This window comes from Ambystoma mexicanum, chromosome 5q, assembly GCF_040938575.1.
Source record: "Ambystoma mexicanum isolate Mex_15411 chromosome 5q, UKY_AmexF1_1, whole genome shotgun sequence".
NCBI classification, from domain to species: Eukaryota; Metazoa; Chordata; class Amphibia; order Caudata; family Ambystomatidae; genus Ambystoma; species Ambystoma mexicanum.
The window spans coordinates 927,774,569-927,799,388 of record NC_090933.1 but is presented as its reverse complement, the minus strand read 5'-3'; the positions used below and the strand labels follow the sequence as shown (position 1 = coordinate 927,799,388).

Genomic DNA, 24,820 nt, shown 5'->3' with positions numbered 1-24,820 from the left:
AGGACTAAGAGTATGTTAGTCACAACGGTGAGTAATTTATAATTTCTGCACACATCCCTGTGAGCACCAACCTCCAAGCAAGTGCATGCCCCTCTGTGGGCGTACTTGCCAGATAGGTGTTTGTGCACGGCAGACTTGCACCTTCACACGCTCCCACAAATGCAGATGTACACCAAGATGGAAATTTCATTTTCATTTCTGTTGTCTACTTTATAGTGCAGTGGTACAGTATGTCGGTTTACTTTCAGATAGGTTTACAGGAAGCCTGACTTTTCTGCAGAGGCTACACCCTATCTGTTGCTGTTTTGTTTCAGGTTGAGCCTAAGGTAGCTGCACACACTAGTCAAATTGAGGGTTACTTTGGCCGAAAATGTTCTTAGTCTCTTGCTGTTACCCACGTGTTGCTTTTGATTACTGTTTCGATACCTCCCCTTTAATCCTGTTCATTGGTAACCTTTGTGGTATTTGCGGTCTTATTGCTTATTCCAACATCTTTAATGGAGATTTCTCCAGTCCTAGGTATGCATCCGTCCCATTGTATGTTGAAACAACAATCTGGTGAAGTAAATCAAATTGACTGCATCGCCAATAGAACACATGACCACCTCTGCTTACCGAATTAAACGTATTCTGATTCTACATTCTTAAGCATGATGCATAATCTGTTCAAATGGATTTTTTAATTCCCCTTAAAGGGGGGGGTCCTTTCGGAGGCCACTCAAGTTATGGTGAAAAGGGAAGCCGCTCAGAGGTTAGCCATCCCCCAAGTCGTCTAGGGCCACAGAGACCCACACAGGGCAACATCGAATAACATTACAGTAACTGTACAAAAATACAGTAATTTATTAGGCCTTTAAAACCACACTAAAAGATGAAAATCAGTTATGTATTGCAATCAAAAACCATATATCACATATGTATAGATTCCCTTTTAGAGATTTAACTGAAGTCCTAATTGGATAAGAAATAAAATGCAAGCAAATAGATGACTGAATCAGTCCAACCCCTGTTCCCTCGATCTTAGGCATCCAGCCTTAAGATGTATGGGGCCTAGTGCCCAAACGTCAAGATTCAAATAAGTTCCTGCAGGGAAGGTATTTGTGAAAGGATGCAGTGGGCTGTGGTGTTCAAGAGTTCCAAAGGTTTTAAAATTGAAATGAGCAATTGCCCAAAATAAGGCAAGTACTCCACACTAACCTAGTACCAATGTTAGCCCTAGGGTAGGACAATGGACCCAGGTTCACCAGCCAAATGTCAGGGGACAAGCGGCCTTGCACCCAATGTTATCCTATGGAGTAATTGATTTATGTGCACCGACTAATGTTACTGTATATATGTTCTAAAGGAAATAGTGTCCAATAGCCATAGCGAGTAGAGCACTCGCTTTGACATCTCTGCAGAGCCTGCGGACCCAGGGTTGAATACTGGCAGGGCCAAACTTAGCCTTTCCTTCTTCCGAAGTCGATAAATGAGCACCACACACCGTGGGTATTGATGCCTGAGGGTTTGTTGCGCTATATAAATGATTTATTATTATTTTTGATACATTTATTAATTTTTCATGTTATCCTGGGCCTATAATAAATAGAATATTTTTTATAATTTGTTTTTTTTCTTGGTGTTTCACTGTGTTTTCACTCATTGTGGACCCCTGACCCCACTCACCGCTCCTGAGACTAAGTACTGACCATTCTCCATGTTCCCTTGATTGGTGTGCCTTCAGCTCACAGAAGTTATCGAGTGTTTGAAATTGAGGAGAATTGTGGGATTTTTAGCTCCTGCTTGTAGCCTAGAAGACCCTGTAGGAGCTACTTTTGGCTTCCCAGGCCAACCTATGCCAAACAAACTGACTTCTGTGGATTTAACCCTTTGCATTTGAGACCATATATAAATAAGCATTAAAACAAATCTATATGACATTTAAAGTATAAGGTGTCGTAGAAAATGAGAAAAATGTTACATTTACATCTTATGTTGAAGTTAGATTTGCGGAACCCCATGTACTAGCTTCTGGCTCCCCAGTACTAGCTCCTGCTCACTGGTTAATGCTGCATAAAGAGGAGCTGTTTATAGCTCCTGTGCAACTAATCTTACAATCCCAGTTATCCAACAAGGGTGACCTCCTATACATCTGTCCACCACGCCTGAGTTTAGAAATCCATTCTAACCGTGGGGAAGAGATGAATCATTGTGCCAGAGGCAGATGTGTAGGCCAGAAAGCAGAGCAGGAATGTGTGGGCTACAGGGGAGTGGTGGGCCGCATACAGATAGGTGCTGGTTGGCCGGAAAGGGGCATTGAACTGTAGATTGGGAGAAAGGGTCAGAGAAGAGTACGATAGATTGGGAGAAAGTTGGGAGTATGGTTTGGTGTGTCAGGCACTAGGGTATTGAGGGTTGTGACTTGGCATTGTGGCGGAGCATGTGAGTGCGCATGCCTGGGAGGGAGAGGTTTGGGAGTGTACGTTGTGATGAGGATCTGCTTAGTGAAGGGTTGTTGGTGATGGAAGTGTATGGTGTTTTGGGGACTGGAGAACATAGAGGGGGTGGGGTATATTTTCACCATTAGAACTGATAATGATCAGTGAAGTTAATATTACAGGCATGCACATTAAACCAAAAAAGTAGAGCAAAGCAAACACTGTTCTGCTAAACCAGGGATATCTGGGAGACTTCCTATTAAATTGATCCAAAATGTAAAATTAATGACCACCTAGCTCTCTTGCACCCTCACACACTGCCTCTTTCCTGCAATGTGCAAATCTTACACCCTCCTGTCGGTCAAAGAAATTGCTACACAAATGTCGCAAAAAATATTTTCGGCTGCAAAATCTCTATTTTATTCCCAGTAATCCTTGAGGTCTGGTTATTGACCTACTAAAGGACTCTAAATACCTCAATGTTAGACATTTTATTAGTCGCGGCCTAGTTTATAATATTTTGTAAGTCAAAATAGTGGCAATTTATCAAATATCAGGTTTTATTTCCAATGGAAGATCCAATAAAAATTGCAAATGAGGTTTAATAAAATGAATAAGGCCACTACTCCTGGGTTCCGTCCCCTTTCCTCCATACTGTATGGGCGTCCCTCGCCAGGGACTGGAAACAACCTTTTTCACCAGAAAAAATTGTCTTCCCCTTTAAATTTAGATGCATGCTGGGGCGTGGCCCTGGGCGCATGCGCTGCCCCGACTCCGCCCAAAGGCGCCAATCCTCAGTCCTCTTTTCTGCATCGATGGGAACAGACCGCTTTCACCGGCGCTCCTGGATTAGGCCTCTGGCTTTGTAATTCCTTGTGCTCTTCCTCATACTCTTTTCTCTTTTTTCTTATAGTAATTGTCAGAGATAATACTCTGGTGCCACTCTCCTCCCTGGCGTATGCCGGTAGGTTTCAATAGGTGTCTGTCTGCGAGGGTTCCTTACCCAGGTCGGAAACCCACACAATCTGTCTCCAGTGCCTTGGCCCTGACCACAGCTGGGACGGCTGTTCTGCGTGCAACACATTGACCCCTCTGTTCAAAAGATCACTTCCAGAGGACATCAAGACATACATGAAGAGGAAGACCAGGCCCAAGGTAGGTGCCCAGTTTTCCTCTGCACCCTGCAAGGGCGACTCCTTCCCAGGGAAGCTCCCAAGTTGGAAGGGCCTTCTAGGTCCTTAGACCTACAAGGGGACCGAGGCTCCTAGAGCTATCGGTAAACAGGCCGCGGGGGTCACATTCTCCTGCTCCCCCTGCCGAGGGGCTGCAAGGCACTGGAGACCTCCAAGAGGGGCTTTGTTTTAACACTTGGCTCCCGCCAGAGGGGGGTCACCTATACGCAGCAGTTGCACTAATGGCACCATGGCCGATGGCCCGCTGCCTCCCAGTTCTCTACCTGAGGTGCAGGGAAGGTCCAAACCTAAGCGTGCAGGCGGAGATTGGGCCCAGCTCATCAGGCACGTGGCATGGGGCAGAATAAAATGGCCACCAGGCCAGACAAGATGGCGGCTCTCCCGGAGCCGCCTCCTTCAGGTGAGCCGGCATGGGAACGCACATCTAGATGGGACTTTTTACACCAGTTACCTGGTCCACGTCGTACCCGACCACATCACTGGGGCGGTACGCAGCCCCCAGCTGTGTGCGACAAGGACCAGCAAAGACCTCAACAGCCCAGAGCCCAGCTCATACGCACCCAGCCCTTCACCTGCATGCAAGGATAGGTTCTTCAAAATGTTTCTTACACTCATGAAATCACTGCACATGGGCACCATCCTGAGAGGGGAGGGTCATCAAGTTCATGCTCCCCCAAGTACCACCTCAGGCTCCGACAGTGGTCCAGACCCCAGTGCTGGTTCAGTCCTTGGTTCCAGTGCTCACACTAGTCACTGTGACTCTGCCTTCGGCGCTGCCCCCTCAGCAGCCCTGGCACTGTCAGTCATCACGCCACAGCTGTCCACACCCAGCACTCCTCTGACAGCTCCCGAACTGCAGGACACAGCGGGTGACATGGACAAGGATCAGGATACTCCCTTGTCAGCTACCTCAAGGACTGGCATCCCTTTGCAAAAGGATGTAGAATCCTTGGCCAAGAAGGGATGGGTAAAGTTGCACTCCATGTAGCTTACCAATAAACGCCTGGATGCCAGGTATAGGCGGGGGAGGGGGACTTGCTCATACTTTCGGTGCATCTACAACTGCATTCCTCTGTTACAGCTGATGCCTCCCTTTATTCCAAACTGCAGTCTTCCTCTTCGCCCACCTCGGCACTCCTAGGGAAGAAGGATAAGCTGTTGGAGTCCTACGGCAAAAATATTTACTCTAATGCCATGCTCGACCTGCGCCAGGCCAATGCTGATGCCAGGAGATTGCAGACTTCCTCCCAGAAATCCCTGCGAATATTCGGGCGCGATTCAAGGCTGGGCTGGCAGAGGCCAAAATCGTGGCCCAGGATATCATGGCGTCTACTGTGGTGCACATCGACACCGCAGGTAGAGCTATCTCTATCGCCACTGATATTAGGACAGCTTGGTTTAAGGCGACCAAGTTTAACCCTGATGTGCTGGAGCGCATTCTCGACCTGCCATTTGATGCGGGGAGGGGGGGCTTGTTTCACTTGACCACTGACGAGGAACTTGACAAGACAAATGGCTTGCCAACAGCGAAGTCCTCGTCAATCCTTACAAAGTCAGCACCCAGGGCCTATAGCCAAAGTGACCAGTGCTCGGACAGACCCTGGTCCTTCGGTGAATCAGGGATTTTCGGGAACGACGCGCTAGACAGCCCAACTGGTCTCCTAGCCAGCACAGGCGCAATCCGCACACATCCTCCCACAAGGGGTTTTTCCAGTCCCCCTCTCAGGCGCTAGCCTCAGAGGGTCAAAAACTGTGACGATGCCATCCAGATCCACAAGTCTCTGGGGGATGGGGGGGGGGGCAGGCTTGCCCTTCACATCCTCTCCTGGCGGGCAAGGTACGCAGACCCATGGATCCTCTGAGTAGTTTCCACAGGCATCCATCAGCCAATTCCTCAATTTCCTCCCCTCCCACAGATTGGGACAGCAACTCTTTGGCGGAAATCCGCTCGCTTATCGCGAGTCAGGCGGTGGTGGAAGTTCCAAGTTCATAGCAAGTTGTGGGCTTCTATTCCCGGATATTCACCATTCAGATAAAGAACCAGGCAGGCCTGAGAGTTGTTCTAGACCTCTCTTCCTTGAACCGTTCCCTCTGCCTTCAAAGATTCAAGATGCTTAATCCAGCACTCATCGCTGAGACATGGTGTGGGGGGAGACTGGATCAGCTCCCTGTATCTGACAGATGCTTACCTGCACATCCCGATTTGGGAGTTCCATCGTTCCTTCCTAAGGTTCAGGATCATGGGCTTTCATTTTCAATATAAAGACCTCCCTTTTGGCTTCAATTTGGTCCGTGGGTCTTCAAAATTAATGACCACTGTAGCGGCCCTGTTCATGGCGGAGGGCCACCACCTTTATCCATACCTCGACTGGCTAGTTTGAGTGGAATCTCCTGAGGCTGTACAATGCACAGCTTTAGCACTTATGCACATGCTATGCCATCTGGGGTTCTCCATCAACCTCAAGAAGTTGCAGTTACTTCCCACTCAAACCTTAACATTCCTGGGGCTAATTCGGGATACACGGGTGGAGAGGAGCTCCCCCGCGGCTGACAAGATCACGGCAATCGGGGAAGGCCACCAGGCATTTTCTCCGGAACAGTGACCTCAGCATGGTGGTACCAGCACCTGCTTGAGATAATGGACGGCTTGTCTCTTGCCGGCACTGCACACAAGACTTAAAATGAGGCTGCAGCTGCATTTCTCACCCTCTTGGAATCGGGCGACTGGTTCCCAGGCAGCTCGAGTCAGCATGCCACAGCACCTACACCCGGACTTTAGTGGTGAAGTGCCGAAACCAACCTATTAGAGCGCAGACAGTTCAGACGGCCTTCTTCTAAAATCACCATTACCATGGACTCGTCCCTAGAGGGATGGGAGAGCTACACTGGACAACTGCAGTGTACCACAGGAACAGCTGGAACACATCAATTGGCTCGATTATGGCCATCTGGCTCGCACTCAAAGCATTCCTCCCCATTGTCCACAGCAAATCTGCATCCAGACAGAGCTCCACTTGCATGTCTTGCATCATCAAGCATGGAGGTACCAGGTCCCCTCCGCTCTGCCGGCCATCCGCATTTGGGAGTGGGCACTTATCTGATGCTTGTTAATCTCCTTAGAATAACATGCTGTGCATATAATCTGACATCCAGTGGTAACCGCGGAATTTTGCATCTTGTCTTTTGAGGATCAAAACGGGTCGTTGACATGTGCGTGCCTGTAACACTATCCCTAACGTGACGAGTAGTGTACTCAAAATCCCTTGCGCATCGCGGTCCCTCATATCGTTTTTTTCCACCCAGATAACTGGTTGCCCTTATGCAGAGCTCTTCAAAAAGATTGCGTTATTCTTATAATTATCGACTTTGGTCACTTATTCCCTAAGTCACTTCAACAATTGAATCCTGTGCATCGCCGAAGACTGCTGCGGAATTTAGACGGCCTGTTGATCCGGCGGCGCTGCCGTCCACGTGGCTGGGCCCTCTGGCAGGCCCTTACAGTAGGGAGAGAGGGGTGGGGTGGCCATATTCTTTCAAGTATGCCTTTCCTCTATCAGCCTCTGTTAACTGGGTTTTGTCATCGCTGTACCTGTTTTGCGCTATGGACAAGACTCCATTTAGGTTTTGCCCCTCGTGTAGGGCCAAATACCCGTCGAAAGACTAGCACCGTCAGTGCAACAACTGTCTTCCTCTCAACCACAACGAATCAGCTTGCACGGTTTTTAAACGCCTGCGTCCAAAGACCATTAAGGAGCACTGCTTAAAGCGATGGGCGGCCTATGGCCTGTCGCAGGCCGAAAGTTCTTCTCCCGCCACTGCAGCCGCTGAAAGTGATGGGGTGGGGAGCGGGATGACCAGGCCTCCATATCGGAAGACATTGATCTAACGGTGGAGAGCTCTCGATACGCAGCATCTGTCCCCGACCCCATCCGGGATGACGCAAGTCATGCTATGGGAAAAAACCCGGCGACAGGGATGCACAAGTTGTATACACCAAACACACAACCCAAGGTTCTGCTTCAGCGGCACAGTCGAAGCGCACCAAAGCGCCAACGGACCCGTCAAACTTCGACGGGATACGCTGATCTTGATGATCGGCAGCCTCCACATTCCCTCCCTCCCCCCAGCGGCCTGTGACTGGGCATTCTAAGACGAAAGGCGTTGGCACTAAAAATTACGCGGCAGTCAAGGCTCTCCAGGAGGATGCGCAGACGCCGCTTAAGGCCCCAATGGCACTGAAATCCACCACGCAGCCTCCGGTTCGCCCAGCACTTCTCCACACCACTTCGAGCATCGGTGATAGCATCGCCAGGATCACTTCGGCGGTTAGTCAGAAGGAACGGTTGAAAGATGTTGCGAAACGCGCAGAATGACTCTCTATTATGAGAGTCCTGTGCCCCTATCCTCCACACTCGGGGCTAAAGCTCGACCTTTCAGAGAAGGAGCCCTTTCCTCCCCTAGACCTCTCTGGTTCATCGTCATGGACCAGGGAGAAATTTGAGGGGTGCATGGACAGACAAGAGAAATGTCTATTATTCTGAAAAGTTTGCTCCCAAAAGGCCAAGGGAGGACCTTCCCTTTACACCTATGGCCAAGTTTCCACTGACTTGACAAACCTCATGAGGAATATACCTATGGCCTCTCTGATGCCGTTGTCCAGGTGGACGCATCTGTGCAAGGTCATGCCCCCTTGACCCTGCAGATCCTATGGACAATTGGGATGACGGCCTCCAGGTTGTGGCTCAACCTTGGACGTCCCCTACTCCCACCCCGGAACTCCGATGCCCTGTGCATGGATTCACCCCCCTGCACCCTGGCCCACAAAGCCTTCCCTGTTGACAATCAAATGGCGTTAAACGCCATTTTGAAGAAGACGGCTGAACATTTTCAGATTGCCACACAAGAGGCTGTATGCATTAGGGAAAAAGGGTCACAACTGCTGCTGCATTTTACACCCGAATATCCAATAACACCACTTTATTGGCTAACTATGCAGATGTCCAGTGGGACCTGCTGTAAAAAGGCCTTCAAGAAGTTCAGAACCCTTGCGGGCTAAGTTGCTCACCATTGTATCAGAAGGCAAGCAGGTGAATCGGAATGTGCTTAAGAACACTTTAGACACTGCGGAAACAGCAGGAAGAACCTTGGCACAAGGTACCTTGCTCAAAAGACATGCCTGGATGAGAAACTCCGGGTTTAAACCAGAGACCCAGGCTGCCTTTATAAACAAACATGTTGAAGAAACCAACTTGTTTGGCAAAGCATTGGACGACGCACTTGAAATAGCCAAGAAAGAACATGAGGCACTCGAGTCCCTTCAGCAGATTACCCAGAAACCTTCTCAATTGAGTGGGTGGCTCCCGCCGGTCCTTTCGTGGGATATCCCGCTCCCCTCAGAACCAGTACAGTTCTGGAATTAACTGAACTCCTACGTCCCGTCCCCTTTCCTCCATACTTCTCCGTCCTGTGGGACGGGACCGGAGCACTTTGTAAAAAGCATCAAAATTTTTCCAAAAATGTGTCCCTCCTCTCTTTCCTGCGTGGGGCCGGCATGCGGCCGTAACCCCGCCTACCTTGGCTCCGCCCCGCGCATCGCCCATCAGTCCTTTACTCCGCACGCTAGGGGCCGGATGCACTTGCATCCTCGGAAGATTTCCTTCCCTGTTTTCCTCTCTGGCTCTCGCTAGCGTTCGTTTACTAGTCTGTCTTTTAAATTAGATTTTCCAGACTGTTCATCGTGTCACCATCGCTTCGCGAGGGCGGATCCCCATCCTCTTTGTTTACAGTGTTTGGATCCGGATCACCATTGGGACTCCTGTTTTTACTGTGACTCCCTTTCGGTCCGGGCACTTCAACGTCGGTTGGAGCGATGGGAGGAGGTGTTCCGACGAACTCCTCCTTCTCATTTTCAGGCGTTCATCGACGCGAAGAAACAACGCCCGGTAAGTTCTTTACTTTTCAGAGCACCCTTCCCAGGTTCCTCTCGGGCCGGGAGGGGCGTTGATTGCTCTGGTACCGGGGTTCGCCCTGAGGTGCCTGTCGGGCCTAATAATTCTACCAGAGTTTTCTCCGAGGTGTACACCGTAGTAGACTCCGAGGCCCCTCCTGTGGGGGCTGTTTGTAGGCCCAGTTCTACTGAGTCGTGGGGTACCGGAGCTTGCTCTGAGGCCTCTTTCGGCTTCCCTCAAAAACACAATCGGGGTGCGCCCCGAGGCCTTGGCTGGGCTTGTGGTTACCGAACGGCTGTTCGGGCCCGTGCCGATAAGGCTATTACCGGTCCGAGGTCCCTCGTACAGAGGCTAAGGCTACCAACAGTTCTGAGGGGCCGGGCAAGGCCCTGTCCGTGAAAGCGGTTCTCACTGTTCCCGCTCTTGTGGTGACACAAGATCTGTTGAGGGGGCAAAGAAGCAAGGTTCTTCTTTTACCGGCAGTGCCGAGCCCCTTCCTTCGAAGGCTCAGTTGACGGTTGGTATGTTGCAGAAACATTCCAGGCCTCCTAGTACAGGCTCTGCCGAGGTTGCTTACGTTAAGGCTAAAATTAAGACCCCTAATCCATCGACGGGGACCCCTGCCTCACCTCCTCACGTGCCGCAGTTCCCCTCAGATGAGGACAAAATGGCGGCCGTTCCTGCCACGACCACGGCGGCCATTTTAGGTACTACCCCTACAACTACGCCATTGGCCCCTAGTGTAGGGTTCGGTCCTTTGGGTGAACCTAAGGTCCCTTGTGCGCATGCTTGCCGGTTTATGATTGGAACACCCGGATGCCTCTTCCGCACAATGTTTTGTTGCCCGCGGGGGCGGCTCCTTTGATTTATGTGGATACGTTGGTGGAGGGGCCGGTGTGGCACCCTTCTCCGTTACGTCCCTGGATTTGTCCACCTCATGAGAGGCCTCCTCGGGTTCCGAAACAATCTCTCGAGGACGCCTTTTTCGGTAAATTTCAAGCGCTTATGCGCACCGACCCCATGAGGGAATATTTCAAAGGGCTTTTCAAGGAGATATGTCCACCTGCGCCTCCGGCTCCACCTGTTCCTCCAGTGGTTCCGCCGGCGCCTCCCTTGCCCGTGGTGCCTCCCCCTGCTCTTCCGCCTTTGCCACCATTGTCCCCAGTGGACAAGGCAGTGCCTGACACGGCTCAGCAGGATCCTGACCTGTCAGATGACCCTCAAGGCGATCAGGACAACGAGGACCTTCCCCGCTCTATCAGAGCCTTTTATGACCGGGCACTGGACATGAGTTTCTTAAATGTTCCGGTGCCCGAGGCACCCGCTCTGCAGAAGGGCGTGCTTTCTGGGGCGTTCACCTTGTCTCCCTTGGAGCGTACCGGCCTGTTCCTGCAGAAGGACGTTCTCCAGCATGGGGTCTGGCATGGATTCACATGCTCATGAATATTCCCCGTCGTCAGGCTGGGAATCCTCGGTAAAGAAAAAACCAGTATCAGTTTCGTTTCTGATCTGTGTTTCGTAGTAATAACCAATCACTGGTCTCTGCGTCATACTGACCACAGCCAATGACTGCCCTCTACCTAAGCACCGCCTCTGGCAGCCATCTTCAGATTTTTACCGCACGTTCATGTGTTGGGATCCTCGTGCTATTGCTCTCGAGCGTTAGTGCTATTTTTTTCTCAAAAAACTTCGTTTTTTCGGTCAAAAGAGCCTCAAGCTCCACCGACTCTCCATCCGATCAACGGGGACCCGTGTCGGATTCGTCTGCGCCCCTCAAGGGTGAAGATTTCGTCGAGCTACGCTTTTGGAGGACTCCAGAAGTTTCTCAGGCCCGGACATGGCCCAGGAGAAGGGAAGCTCGACGCCCGGAAAGCTGTTCAGGATCTGCCCTGGATGCCAGCTGCAGAAGGTCTTTAAGGAGGACGAGCACTCCTTTTGTCTCTACTGCTTACATGAGGACAAGACGCACGTGGAGAAGGACTGTGCGTTTTGTGGCAACATGTCGGAGCGGACCATGAAGGACCGCCATCAACGTCTCGCCAACTGGCTGGAAGGGAAGAGCCCGTCAGGCGAGAAGAAGAGGAAGAAATCCGAGCGGTCTTCTAAGACCTTTGAGGACGCCCCGGCGACGGGGGTCCAACACAAGGCCAAGCACCGCGAGTCCGCTGGCACCGGGAGCGCCGAACGGTCGGGCTCTACGGGCGCCAGGCAGGGCGCACCCTCCCCGGCACCTTCAGCCACGAGCCAACGCTCTGGGTCGGGTAAGAGGAAGGGCGAGCACCCGGCGAAGCTCCTGGAGAGGCCCCGGTCGAGCTCGAAGGCCCCATCGGAGGGGGAGCAAGGCAGTGTCCCCCCCTCAAGGATAAGGCGGTGAGCGCACCTAAGGTGGTGAAGGCCTTAATCCATCCGGCCAAGCCCTCTATCGATACTGTCGCGGCGGCCCTGGCTCAGCCTGTGGAGGCTACACCAGTGGTGGCGACCTCGGGGCTCAGTCTCCCTGCCACCTCGGAGGGAGTCCTCTTTTGTGCCCATCGATAGGACCCCCGTGAAACCCCCGGCGGGGAAGAAAACGGGGGGGCAGGGCGTCGTCGTAGATTCGGCCTCAACCTCAGAGGAAGAGCTGATTGAGGTCTTAAGCCACGGCCTTGGCGTGGAAGAAGACCGGCCCGTCGGGATGGATCCCGACGCAGGTGACGACGACATCGTTGAGGGTGCCGACGGGGCCCCTGATCGCCCGTCGGATTCCCCTCTGCCAGTGCCGCAAGACAACTCGGCGGCCATTTTGTTGGCTATACAGTCCTTATGTTCAGAGATAAGGACGAGACTACCGTTGCCGACGGAGGAACCTTTCCCGTCGGGGGATCCTGAACCGGGACCTTCTGGTGCTCCCCCGCCCAAGAAAAGAAGGATTCGCCCTCCACCTCCTTTTCAGCCGTCGCGCCCCGTCCACCCCTCCTCCCCGTCCACCCGAGGGGATGATACGTGGACTGACACGGAAGCGACGGGTACGGACGACGAGGTATACGACGAGGATCTACCGTCGTCACCTCCCACCAGGGCTTCTCCGCCCGACGAGATTGGATCGTTCCACTCCATGATCGCCAGGGCATCCAAGCTTTTCCAACTCTGCCCTGAGGAGAAGAAAAAGGAAGGATTCCTTTATCAACGGCGCGAGGCCAAGAGGAAGACTGTCCTCGCGGTGCCTCTACTGGACGACATTTGGGATGAGGGCCTCGCCCTCCTCAAGAACCCTTCCACGACGCCAGCTAGAAGAGACCGGTACGAGAAGAAGTACCGGGTCCCGGACGCGGCCCCCCTGTGCCTCCGGGCGCAGCCTACCCCAGACTCCGTCGTCTCTGCGGCGGCCAGGAAGAAAGCGCGGGGGGGTGCGGCCTCCACATCGACTTCCCCACCGGACGGCGAGGGAAAGAAATTGGACGCTATGGGACGCAGGGTCATCTCGTCTGCAGCGACGACGATTAAAGCGCCCAACGCCTTGGCTATCGTGGCCCGCTACGACAGGGAGCTATGGTACAAACTGGCTCCCCTGCTGGACTTCCTACCGGACGACAAGAGGGCGGATGCCCTGGAGATCCTACAGGAAGGCGAGGTGGCGTCGGACCACGCCATCACTATTGCGACGGACATCGCCGACACTGGGTTTCGCCAGTTGGGCAACGGCGTTTGCCTTAGGCGGCGTGGATGGCTCAAGGCTACGGACTTCCGTCAAGACGTACAGACCAGAGTCCTGGACATGCCGTTCGATGGGAACAACCTGTTTGGGAAAACAGTGGACGATTCCCTTCAGGCCATTAAAGCGGACACTGAGACGGCCCGGGCCCTTGGGGTTCTGCAGCAACGACGGACGCCCTTTCGGAGCAGCGGAGGCAAGGGCGCCTCCAAAGGTTCCGGCGGCGGTTTCTCCACCTACCGTCAAGCGGCCCGCTCGTCGTCTCAGGAGGCCTACAGAGGACGAGGCAAGTCTGGCGGACCCCGCCATCGTCGCCAAGGAGGTCAAGGCGGCAAAGCCTCATCGAAACAGGATTGAACCGGCCGTGGGGTCGGGCCCCCACCGAAGCACCCCGGTGGGAGGCCGGCTGGCGAGCTTCGTCAGCGTGTGGGAGTCCATCTCCACCGACCGTTGGGTGCTGGACGCCTTAGCCCGGGGCCACGCGCTCGAGTTTCAAAGAAGGTGCCCGCGCGTCCCCCCCGTGGCCAGGAAAGAGCTTCACGTCCCTCAGCTTCTCCTGGAGGTAAAGGCGATGCTCAGGAAGGGCGTCATCGAACTCGTCCCAAAGAGGCTTCGGGGCTCTGGAGTTTACTCGAGATACTTCCTCGTGAAGAAGAAGACGGGAGGATGGCGCCCCATCCTAGACCTGCGACGTCTGAACAAGTTCATCAAGGCACAGAAGTTCCGGATGGTCACCCTCCAGCACGTCCTGGGGCAGCTGGAGGAAGGAGACTTCCTGTCGTCGTTGGATTTGGAGGATGCCTACTTCCATATTCCCATCCTAAAGGGGCACCGAAAATTCCTCAGGTTTGTGGTCCAAGGGCGTCACTACCAGTTCAAAGCCCTCCCCTTCGGACTACGGTCGGCACCCAGGGTATTCACCAAGTGCCTTGCACCGGTGGCGGCGCAGCTGCGCCGCGAGGGGATCCACGTCTACCCCTACCTGGACGACTGGCTCATCCGAGCCAAGACGAGGGAGCTCGCCGTGGATCACACGGCAAGGACCGTCCAACTTCTCACGGACCTGGGATTCTCCGTGAACTACGCCAAGTCCCACCTGGTACCCGCGCAAAACGTACTGTTTCTGGGAGCGAAGCTCGACACAGTGTCCCTTCTGGCCTCCCCGTCGGAGGAAAGGACCAGGTCCATTCTGGGCAAGGTACAGCGGATGTTGGTTTCCGACGCGGCCAAGGTGAGGTCCATCAAGTCCCTCCTCGGAATGATGTCTTCTTGCATCTACCTCATTCCCATGTGCAGGCTCCGGATGCGCCCGTTGCAGGAGTTCCTGGACGCGCGCTGGATCCAAACGACGGGCGGCTTCGAGGAGAGGATCACACTCGACGAGAGTTTCCGCCGAGCGGTCCTGTGGTGGGGCAACCGCGCGCATCTGACGGCGGGCATGGACTTCCAGACCACCAGGAGACAGTGACCACGGATGCCTCCCTGGAAGGGTGGGGAGCGCACACCGAAAATCTGCACGCGAGAGGCCTTTGGCTCCCGACGGAGAAGTCCCTCCATATCAACGTCCTGGAGCTCCGTGCAGTGTTCTGGGCCCTCAGGTCCTTCCTTCCGTCCCTCAAGGGCAAGGTGGTGAGGATCTTCACCGACAACACCACCACCATGTTTTACATCAGGAAACAGGGCGGAACCAGGTCTCCAGCGCTGTCCAAGGAGGCGCAGGACCTGTGGCATTGGGCCGTCGCCCAAAGGATGTTTCTGGTGCCGTTTCATCTGGCAGGGATAAAAAACACCATCGCCGACTCACTCAGCAGGGAGCTGCGCTCGTGCCACGAGTGGGAACTACGGCAGGATCTAGTGGATCGCCTCTTCCGACGGTGGGGCACACCCCAGAGCGACCTGTTCACGACGGCGACGAACTCCAAGTGCCGCAGGTTCGCCAGCAGGTTTCCCCAGGCGAGGAGCATGGGCGATGCCTTCTCGTTCCCCTGGAGAGGGCCTGTTCCTCTACGCGTTCCCTCCTTTGCCACTGCTAATCCGGCTCGTCAACCAGCTCAAGAGGTCGCGGTGCAGGATGATCCTCGTCGCACCTGCGTGGCCGAGGCAGATATGGTTCCCGGACCTTCTGGACTTGTCAGCGTCCAATCAAGCTGCCGGTGGACGCGGATCTACTCTCCAGGGAAGGAGGCGCCATCCTCCACCACGACCCGAAATCTCTGAACTTGCAGGCCTGGCTCCTGCGGCGCTAGAGTTTGGAGGATACGACATACCGGCCGACTGCAGAGAGGTTCTTGCAAAGGCCAGGGCGTCCTCGACTCTTAAATGCTACGGACACAAATGGAAGAGGTTCTCTGTCTGGTGCCACGACAGAAGATTAACCCTCTACGGATTACGGCTCCCCAAGTACTGCCGTACCTGGTGACGCTGGCCAAAGCTGGACTGGCACATGCGTCCATCAAGATTCATCTTGCTGCGATCTCCCGATACACCAGAACCACGGGCCGGACGTCCTTGTGGTCTCGTCGTCTGGTGAAAGAGTTCATGAAGGGACTGTTCAGATCGTTCCCGCCGGTGAAGGCTCCGGCCCCGGCGTGGGAGCTCAACGTGGTGCTGACCAAGCTCATGGGACCTCCGTTCGAGCCTCTGCACTCGGCCCCATTGAAGTTTGTCGTGGAAAACAGCGTTTCTTGTGGCCATCACCTCCGCACGACGGGTGGGAGAGATCCAGGCCCTTTCCTGCAAGGCCCCGTACTTGACTTTTCACGACACGAGGGTAGTGCTCAGGACGCACCCCTCCTTCATGCCCAAGGTACCGTCGGACTTCCATCTCAACGAACCCTTGGTGTTGCCTGTGTTCTTCCCGTCGCCTTCGTCGCCGACTGAGAGGACTTTGCACTCGCTGGATGTGGCTAGAGCGCTGAAGTTCTACGTGGACCGCACAAAGTGTTTTCAGAAGACGTCACAACTCTTTGTGAATTTTGGACCTGTCAATCAGGGGAAGGCTCTCTCGAAGGCTTCCATTTCCAGATGGCTCTCCGGCTGTATCATGTACTGTCATCGGTTGGCAAACCGACCGCTGCCTGGCCGTCCGAGAGCCCATTCCACCAGAGCGATCGCAGCTACCACGGCGTTCCTTTCTGGTGTGCCCCTGCTGGACATATGCAGGGCTGCTACGTGGAGGTCGACGCACACCTTCACGAAATTCTACTGCGTCGATCGGGATTCCAGGGAGGAGTCCAGGGTCGGCCAAGCAGTGCTGTGCAACCTGTTTGCCTGAGGTGAGCCTGGTGAGGAGGTAAGATGCTTAATGTTGAGTTTGATGTAATGCTTAATGTTGAGCCTTTGCCACTTCCCGTGGTTGTGCATGTGTGTACTGCTATGTATTCTTTATTCATGAGCATGTGAATCCATGCCAGACCCCATGCTGGAGAAGGAACAAGTTACTTACCTGTAACTGTTGTTCTCCAGCATGGGTCTGGCATGGATTCACATGCGAACCCTCCCACCTACCCCTCTGCGGCTCTTCACTTGGTCATACTGCCACTTCACGTGCTTCCAAATCTGAATATGGCTGCCAGAGGTGGTGCTTAGGTAGAGGGCAGTCATTGGCTGTGGTCAGTATGACGCAGAGACCAGTGATTGGTTATTACTACGAAAGACAGATCAGAAACGAAACTGATACTGGTTTTTTCTTTACCGAGGATTCCCAGCCTGACGACGGGGAATATTCATGAGCATGTGAATCCATGCCAGACCCATGCTGGAGAACAACAGTTACAGGTAAGTAACTTGTTCCTTCTGGCCGAGGTCCGAAGAGTCTGGGAAAAGCCACACTCAGGACTTTTTGTCAATAAAAAGATTGACGCGCGGTGGCCTTGTCGTCTTGTCCGCCTCCCTCCTCCACAGTGGTGGCTGCGGCTACGTTGCAATCCAGACCTGCAGCATCCTCTTCCACAACGGCTACTCAGGTCTTGGGAAAGGAGGACAAGCTCCTGCACTCCCTAGGGAGGAAAATCTTTGCCAATTCGGCCTTGCAGTTCAGGCAGGCCAATGCAGAATTGATTTTGGCGGGAGCTAACATGCGGATGTGGAAAGGTCTGTTGGAGTTTGAGGAGCACATTCCGGTCGAGAAGTTGGAAGACTTTCCAATGCCAGGGTCTTGGCCCAGGATCTCCTGGAGGCTGCGGCTCATCAAGTAGACACCTCGGCTCGGGGCCTGATGCTTGGGGTTAATACCTCGCGGCAAGCATGACTGCATGCCACTAAGTTTTCGATGGAAGTGCAAGACAAGGTACTGGACCTTCCATTCGATGGTAAGGAGGTTTTTCAATCTTCTACTGATGTAGAGCTCACCAAAACCAAGGATAGCACTCAGACGGCCAAATCATAGTCTGTTCTGGTTAAAGCTCCTTTCAAATCCCAGAGACGCTGTCGCAAAGTCGACCTTCCTCTGGTTTTAGGGGCTTCCTCGACCGCAAATCTCACAGAGTGGCTACTCCTGCGGGGAATAACCACCGTAGACAACAGCATACGCGGTTTTTCTCCTGCTCCTCCGCCTCATCAGGTTCAGGTGGCACCGCCACCGATTAGCCTGCCAAATGAGGGTTTTCCGCGCTCGCACGAGACCCCGGTGGGAGGACGCATTGCGTCTCCTTGGGAGGCGTGGCAGACCATCACAGAAGACAGATGGGTCTTGTCAGTCGCTTGAGCGGGCTTCCGCTTACCTTTACCCCCTACCCACCGCTCAACCCTCCTTTTCAGCTGTCGGGGTCACCCTCCCTCAAGGCCGAGGTTCAGAAACTTCTGGACCTCGAAGCTGTGGAACCCGTTCTCCTTGGGGAGCGAGGGGAGGGCTTCTACTCCCGGCTGTTTACGGTGCCCAAACCCAACCAGGCTGGCCTGCGCACCATCCTAGACCTTTCCCAGTTCAATCTTTTCCTACCCCAAGAGAAATTCAAGATGATCACGCCCGGCTAGATTTGCTCCTCTTTGCAGATGGGCGATTGGCTCAGCGTGGTGGATCCTCAGGATGCGTACATGCATATCCTGATTTGGAATCCACACAGGAGATACCTCTGCTTCTCTTTGGGAGAGGAGCACTTCCAGTTTCGGGTGCTTCCTTTTGGCCTCAGCTCGGCGCCGCGTATCTTCACGAAGATGTCAGTGATTGCGGCCTATCTTCGTCTCCAGAGTATCCATGTGTATCCTTATTTGGACGACTGGCCTCACGCAGCCCTTGTCCGTTGGCAGCAGCGGGCAACCTCCAGTCTCTCCTTCAGCTCCTGTTCCATCTTGGGCTGTCGGTGAACTGGCGGAAATCCTCCATGACTGTCTCACAGGACCTGATCTTCCTGGGTTTTTGTTGGAACACGATCGACTGCAGAGTGTAACTGACCGGGGGCAGAATGGCGGATCTGTTGGCCACGTGTCAGATGTTTGCGCAGTCGGAGAGCATGTCAGCCTGGTGGTTCCAGAGACTTCTGGGCCACATGGCCTCGTGTGTACTGGCTCTTCCTCTTCTCAAAATGAGACGGAACCAGATGGCTCTTCAGAGTTCCTGGCGTCAGGCTGTGGACCCGGATTCCAAGCGGATAATGATTCCGGATTCCATGAGAGTGGACCTGGACTGGTGGTCATCTCTCAGCAACTTGTCGGTGGGCGCGGGATTTCAGGACCCAGCACCCATGGTGACGATCACGACGGACTCCTCCCTTTTGGGGTGGGGTACGTTAGATCATCTTCAGGTCTCGGACCTCTGGTCGCCTGAGGACAAGCTCCTGCACATAAATCATTTGGAGCTTCTGGCGATCTTTCTGGCGCTCAAGGTGTTCAGACCAGACCGCTCATTGTCAACAAGGTGGTCCGCATAAGAACGGACAATGAGGTATCAATGTATTACATCAACAAGCAAGGGGGAACAAAGTCTCCCCCCCCCCCTCGTGGACCTGTCGATCCAGATTTGGGAGTGGGCCGTGCTTCATGGGGTCTGGCTGCTTGCAGTGTACATCCCGGGCCAGCTGAATGTCACAGCGGTTGTCCTCAGCCAGCGGACAGTGGTCAGCTACGAGTGGGAGTTGAAGGCGGAGGTCCTCTCATGGATTTTCTCGCGTTGGGGCACACCGGAGGTGGACCTCTTCGCCACGGTGGTAAACGAGAAGCTTCCTCAGTACGCCTCCAGAGGGGGGCTGGGAGCCTCCTCTCTGGGGGATGCTTTCGAGATTCCATGGCACAACATGAGAGCTTACGCCTTCCCGCCTCTGCCTCTAGTTCATCGAGCAATTTGGAAGTTGAAGAACTCTGTGAGCTGTTCTCTTCTACTGATAGCCCCATGGTGGCCGGCCAGGTTTAGGTTCTCAGAACTTCAACACCTGTCGGTGTATCCGCCGATCAGGTTACCAGTAACTCCCGATCTTCTTCACCAAGGGGAACAGATGTGGCACCCCTCCTCACAATCGCTCAGCTTGGCGGCATGGTGCCCGAGTTCAAGTCTTTAGAGCATTTGAGTTTGTCTGCGGATAACATGCGCATTATCCAGGCAGCCAGGAAACCCTCGATCAGATCTCGATACAAGAGTAAATGGCTCAGGTTCCGTCATTGGTGTTTGGAGAAGGAGTTGGATCCGATGGTGGCCACGATTGACACGGTGCTGTCCTTCGTATCGTCCCTAGCAGAGTCAGGGTTTCAAGTTCTGTGTTGAAGGACTTATCTCTCAGCGGTTTCCGCTTACCTTTCTACAGACCTGTGTTCTTCTCTAACTAACCCGGTGGTGAAGAGACATTTTGCTGGCTTGACACGCATCTACCCTCCGGTTCGTTGTCCGCAACCTCCTTGGGATCTAAATGTAGTCCTGACGGCACTGTGCCATAAACCCTTTGAGCCAATGGCTACGGTTGATCTCAAGTACATGTCCTGGGAAGTGTCCTTTCTGGTCGCCGTTATGTCAGCGAGGAGAGTGAGTGACCTCCAGGCATTGTCGGTGGAGCATCCTTTCTTGGTCTTTCACAAGGACAAGGTAGTCCTTCGGACAAACCCGGCTTTCCTACCGAAGGTAGTGACCGAATTCCATCTGAATCAGTCGATCTCCCTTCCAGTCTTTTTTCTGAACCCTGCCTCAGAGGCTGAAAGGGTTCTACACTGTCTTGACGTTCGAAGAGCTCCAGAGTTCTCAACTTTTTGTGACCTTCGGTAACCCTCAGGGCAGGCCGGCGTCTAAGGCATCTATTTCCAGATGGATTGCCGTCTGCATCACGGAGTCTTTCACCGTCCAAAAGCTGAAACCTCCTAAAGGTATCCATGCGCACCTGGTGCGGGGCAAGGCAGCCGCGGTTGCTTTTCAGAAATAAGTTCCCTGGGAGTCCATCGCTAAGGCAGCTACTTGGGCCTCCCCATCTGCTTTCTGTAAGCATTACTGCCTCAATATGAGCTCTAGAGCTGACGCTCAGTTTGGTCAGGCTGTGCTAAAGAACCTGTTTCAGTAAGGGGTATTTCCATCCACCCATAGTTCCTGTAAGGAGTGCTTGGGAATCTCCCACAAGTATGGAGGAAAGGGGACGGGACGTAGGAGTATTACCAGGTTACTCGCCATAGTGACCACCTTACTCCGAGTCCATAGTTCCCTTTCCTCCATACGCCCGCCCGCCGTCCCCTCTACTAAGGTTCATCTGTTATTGCTAATGGGTCTTTGACCCTGCGATAGAAAAGGACTGATGGGAGATGTGCGGGGCGGAGCCAAGGTGGACGGGGTTACGGCCGCATGCCGGGCCCCGCGCAGGAAAGAGAGGAGGGACACATTTTTGGAAAAATGTGGATGCTTTTTACAAAGTGCTCCGGTCCCATCCCACAGGACGGAGAGATGTCCCACAAGTATGGAGGAAAGGGATCTATGGACTAGGAGTAAGGTGGTCACTACGGTGAGTAACCTGGTAAGAAATCTGCACAAGGATCTAATGCCACCACCACCTATCCACCTAGAGGACAGCAGTTTGGAAAGGGTAGAGGCTGTGGTTCCACCCCAGGGGCTCCCCAGCCTCGGGTCAGAAATGACCATCGGATCAGAGTCCCCTCCCATGCCACCCCAGTTGGGGGGCGTCTAACATCTTTCCTTCGAGCATGGGAAGGGATAACGACAGACCAGTGGGTGCTCAAGACCGTGGCCCACAGGTACTGCATAGAATTTTGCTGACCACCTCAGTTCACACAACCAAGATCACAATGCCTGATTCCGGAACACCTGCGCATTCTCCTGCAAGAGGTGGAGATCCTTCAAGAAAAGGGCGGCAAAAGTCATGCCGATTCTACAGGTAAACAAGGTAATTTATTCAGTGTACTTCCTTGTACCTAAAAAGGATCTCAAATATGCCCTGCGAACAAATTTGTCAAACCTTGTTTCATATTGGTCACTTTACAAGAAGTAATCCCACTGCTGAAACAGGGGATTACTTGGCAACACTGGAAATTAAAGATGCATACTTTCATATTTCAATGTTGCCAGTGCACGGAAAATACCGAAGGGTCATGATAGAGGACAAGCACAATCAGTTCCAAGTACTCCCCTTTGGCATTGCCCCGGCGTCAAGGGTGTTTATGAAGGTAGTGGCGGTGGTAGCAGCGCACCTGCGCAGACAATCCGTCCTGGTTTACCTTTACCTCGACGACTGGCTCATAATAGGGGAATCCTACGAACCATGCCTATTGAACACTCAGAAGACAATAGACCTTATTCAGTCTGGGTTTCTCAATCAACGAGAAAAAATCCAGTTTAGGCCCCATTCAAGTCAGTTTCTAGGGGCTCTAATTCGAACAAGGGACAGCCTTGTCTTCCCCTCGGAGTGTCCAAAACATGCTGTTTCAAATCCTTCAGTATGTAGCCAGTCGGTAAGTGACGGAATGAACGGCCATGCGACTGCTAGGAATGATGGCGTCCTGTATTTACTTAGTTCCTCACGTGCATCTGCGCATGCGTCCCATGCAGGTGTGGCTCAACAGCCAATGGTGCCAGGCCAGCGGACAATGGAAAGATCTGGTAGTTCTCGCCAGCTCTCGTTCTCTCTCTGCAGTGGTGGTCGAGGGACAACTTCTTGAAGGGGGAAGACCTTCTCCACCCCCGCAGTAGATGCCACTCGCGACAGACGCATCTCTCACAGGGTGGGGGCTCACCTGCTTCAGCAGACAGTGCACGGAGTGTGGTCCCCAGATGTAGCGTCAAACCACATAAATCTGTTAGAGCTATTAGCTGTTTTTAAAGCACTAAAAGCCTTTCAGACACAGTTACAGGGGAAGACCATCCTGGTCCTAACAGACAGAACCACGGCCATGTATTATCTGAACAAACAAGGAGGCACACACTCTCCAGGGCTATTTAAGCTGTCCCAGAACATTTGAATATGGGCTCTCAAACACAAGATGTTCCTGTTGTCCCAACACGTTCCAAGGGAACTCAATCTTCTGAGACACGTGCTCAGCAGAGATTTCCCTTAGAATATGAATGGCGACTACACGAAGGCATCGTCTGTTTTCGCACTATGGGGCTTCCCAGAGATCAACTTGTTCACAACTCTGGAGAGCGCCCAATGCCTAGATTACGCCTCCAGGTACCCCCAGAACCGCTCCAAGGTGAACTGTCTCTGGATAGCATGGTCAGGGAAATTTAGTTGCGCACTCCCCTACTCGACAAGATCGTGCACAAGATGCACCAAGAGCCAGTGACCATGATATTGGAGGCCCCCATGTGGACCTGCCAACCCTGGCTCTCTCATCTGATGGAGATGTCTCTCCTCCAATGAAACTGCCTTGACCATACAACATGTTATCTCGAGACAAGGGAGAAACGCTTCACCCATGCCCGCAAACCCTGAACTTAGTGGCCAGGCTCCTGAAGTCATAGAGTTCGAGCAGTTAATACTTTCTCAGAGATGCATGGTCATACTCGGAGAGGCAAGAAAACCGAACACCTGATATTGCTACTCCAGTAAATGGAAGCGCTTTTTCTGGTGCAATGCTAAGGGCGTCAAACCCATTGACTGCTCACCTACTCGCATTGTATTGTACCTGACTCGCCTACTAGACTTTGGTCTACTTTTTAATTCCCTGAAGGTTCATTTAGCTGCTCTTTTAGCCTACACTACGTCACAACAGAAGGTGGTGTTGTGGAAAATACCAGTTAAGGCTTTCATGGAAGTGGTTAAAAGGATTCATTTCCCCCCCCCCATTTCCAACCTGGCTCCCAAAAGGGACCTGAATGTGGTATTGACTAGGCTCATGGGGGTCCCCCTTTGAGCCTATGCATAAGGCAAGTCTCAATGATCTTACCTATAAGACAGCCTTCCTAGTGGTTATTGCTTCCATTGGAGGGGTTAGTGAACTACAGGCCCTTTCAGTTCTAGAACCTTTTGTTACAGTTCAGAGATAAGGTGGTTCTGCGCACTCACCCTTGATTTGCGCCTAAATTTTGCTCCAAGTTCCATGTGAACCAATTAATAGAACTGCCTACCTTCTTTCAGAACCCCTCTAATGTAGCCGAAAGAAGCCTACACACATTAGATGTGCGCAGAGCAGTCATGTTTTACCTGAAAAGGACTAAACCACTGAGAGACAAACCAGTTTTTCGTTTCTGTGGCAGCTGGTTGAGAAGGGGATCCTGTCTCTAAATCAGCCATCTCAAGGTGGATTGTCAAATGCATCACACTCTGTTTCTCTCTTGCTAAGAGAGAACTGCCCTACAAGCCTAGAGCACATTCTACTCGAGACACTGGGGCTTCCATATCTTTCATAGGTAAATGTTCCCCTGAGTCCTTTTGCAAAGCGGCAACCTGGAGTTCTGTACATACCTTTTCCAAAACACTATTGCCTAGACACGCATTCTAGGTCTGACTCGTGGGACAAGCAGTACTAGGACATATTTTCGCTACTGTTCCTTCTCACAACCGACCTCCAACTCCGGGTACTGCTCGCTAGTCTATGCACAACATGTGATTCTAAGCAGATTAACAAGCATCAGAAGACATGCATTACTCACCGTAATAGCATTTCCGATGATTGGATCTGCTTAGATTCACATGCACCCACCCTTCCTCCCTACTCGGGTGGAAGGAACATAGACGTCTTACTACTCTCTTATGTAATCACTCACGATAGTCATTAGGCTCCCTCAAGGCAGAAAAAATACAATTGGAGGGACCTCGACGCGTAAGTGATCTTGGGTACACTACACGTCACGTAGGGATAGTGTTACAGGCACGCCCATGTTGATTCTCCAAAGATGAGATGCAATTTCTGCAGTTCCAACAGGATGTTGGACTATGCACAGCATGTGGATCTAAGCAGATAAAAATCAAATGCTTTTACGGTAAGTAATGCATGTCTTCTGATGATTGTATCATGCACCCACCCTTCCTCCCCGCTCGGATGGAAGAAAGATGGACATTTTACAACTTACCTTTCTCTACTCAAGATGGTCATAAGGCTCCCTCGCGGCAGAAGAAATACAATCAGAGGGACCTCGACGTGTGAGGGATTTTATCTACACTACACGCCACGTTGGGGATTGTGTTACACGCCCATGTCGGCGTCCCTTTC

The 24,820-nt window shown here is 52.9% G+C and overlaps 1 protein-coding gene across 2 annotated transcripts in view; it reads left to right on the top strand.

The window, feature by feature from the left end:
• Nucleotides 1-24,820, top strand: part of PABPC1 (poly(A) binding protein cytoplasmic 1) — a 503,278-nt gene that overhangs the window by 206,411 nt on the left and 272,047 nt on the right. The gene's annotated exons all lie outside the window — the stretch shown is intronic.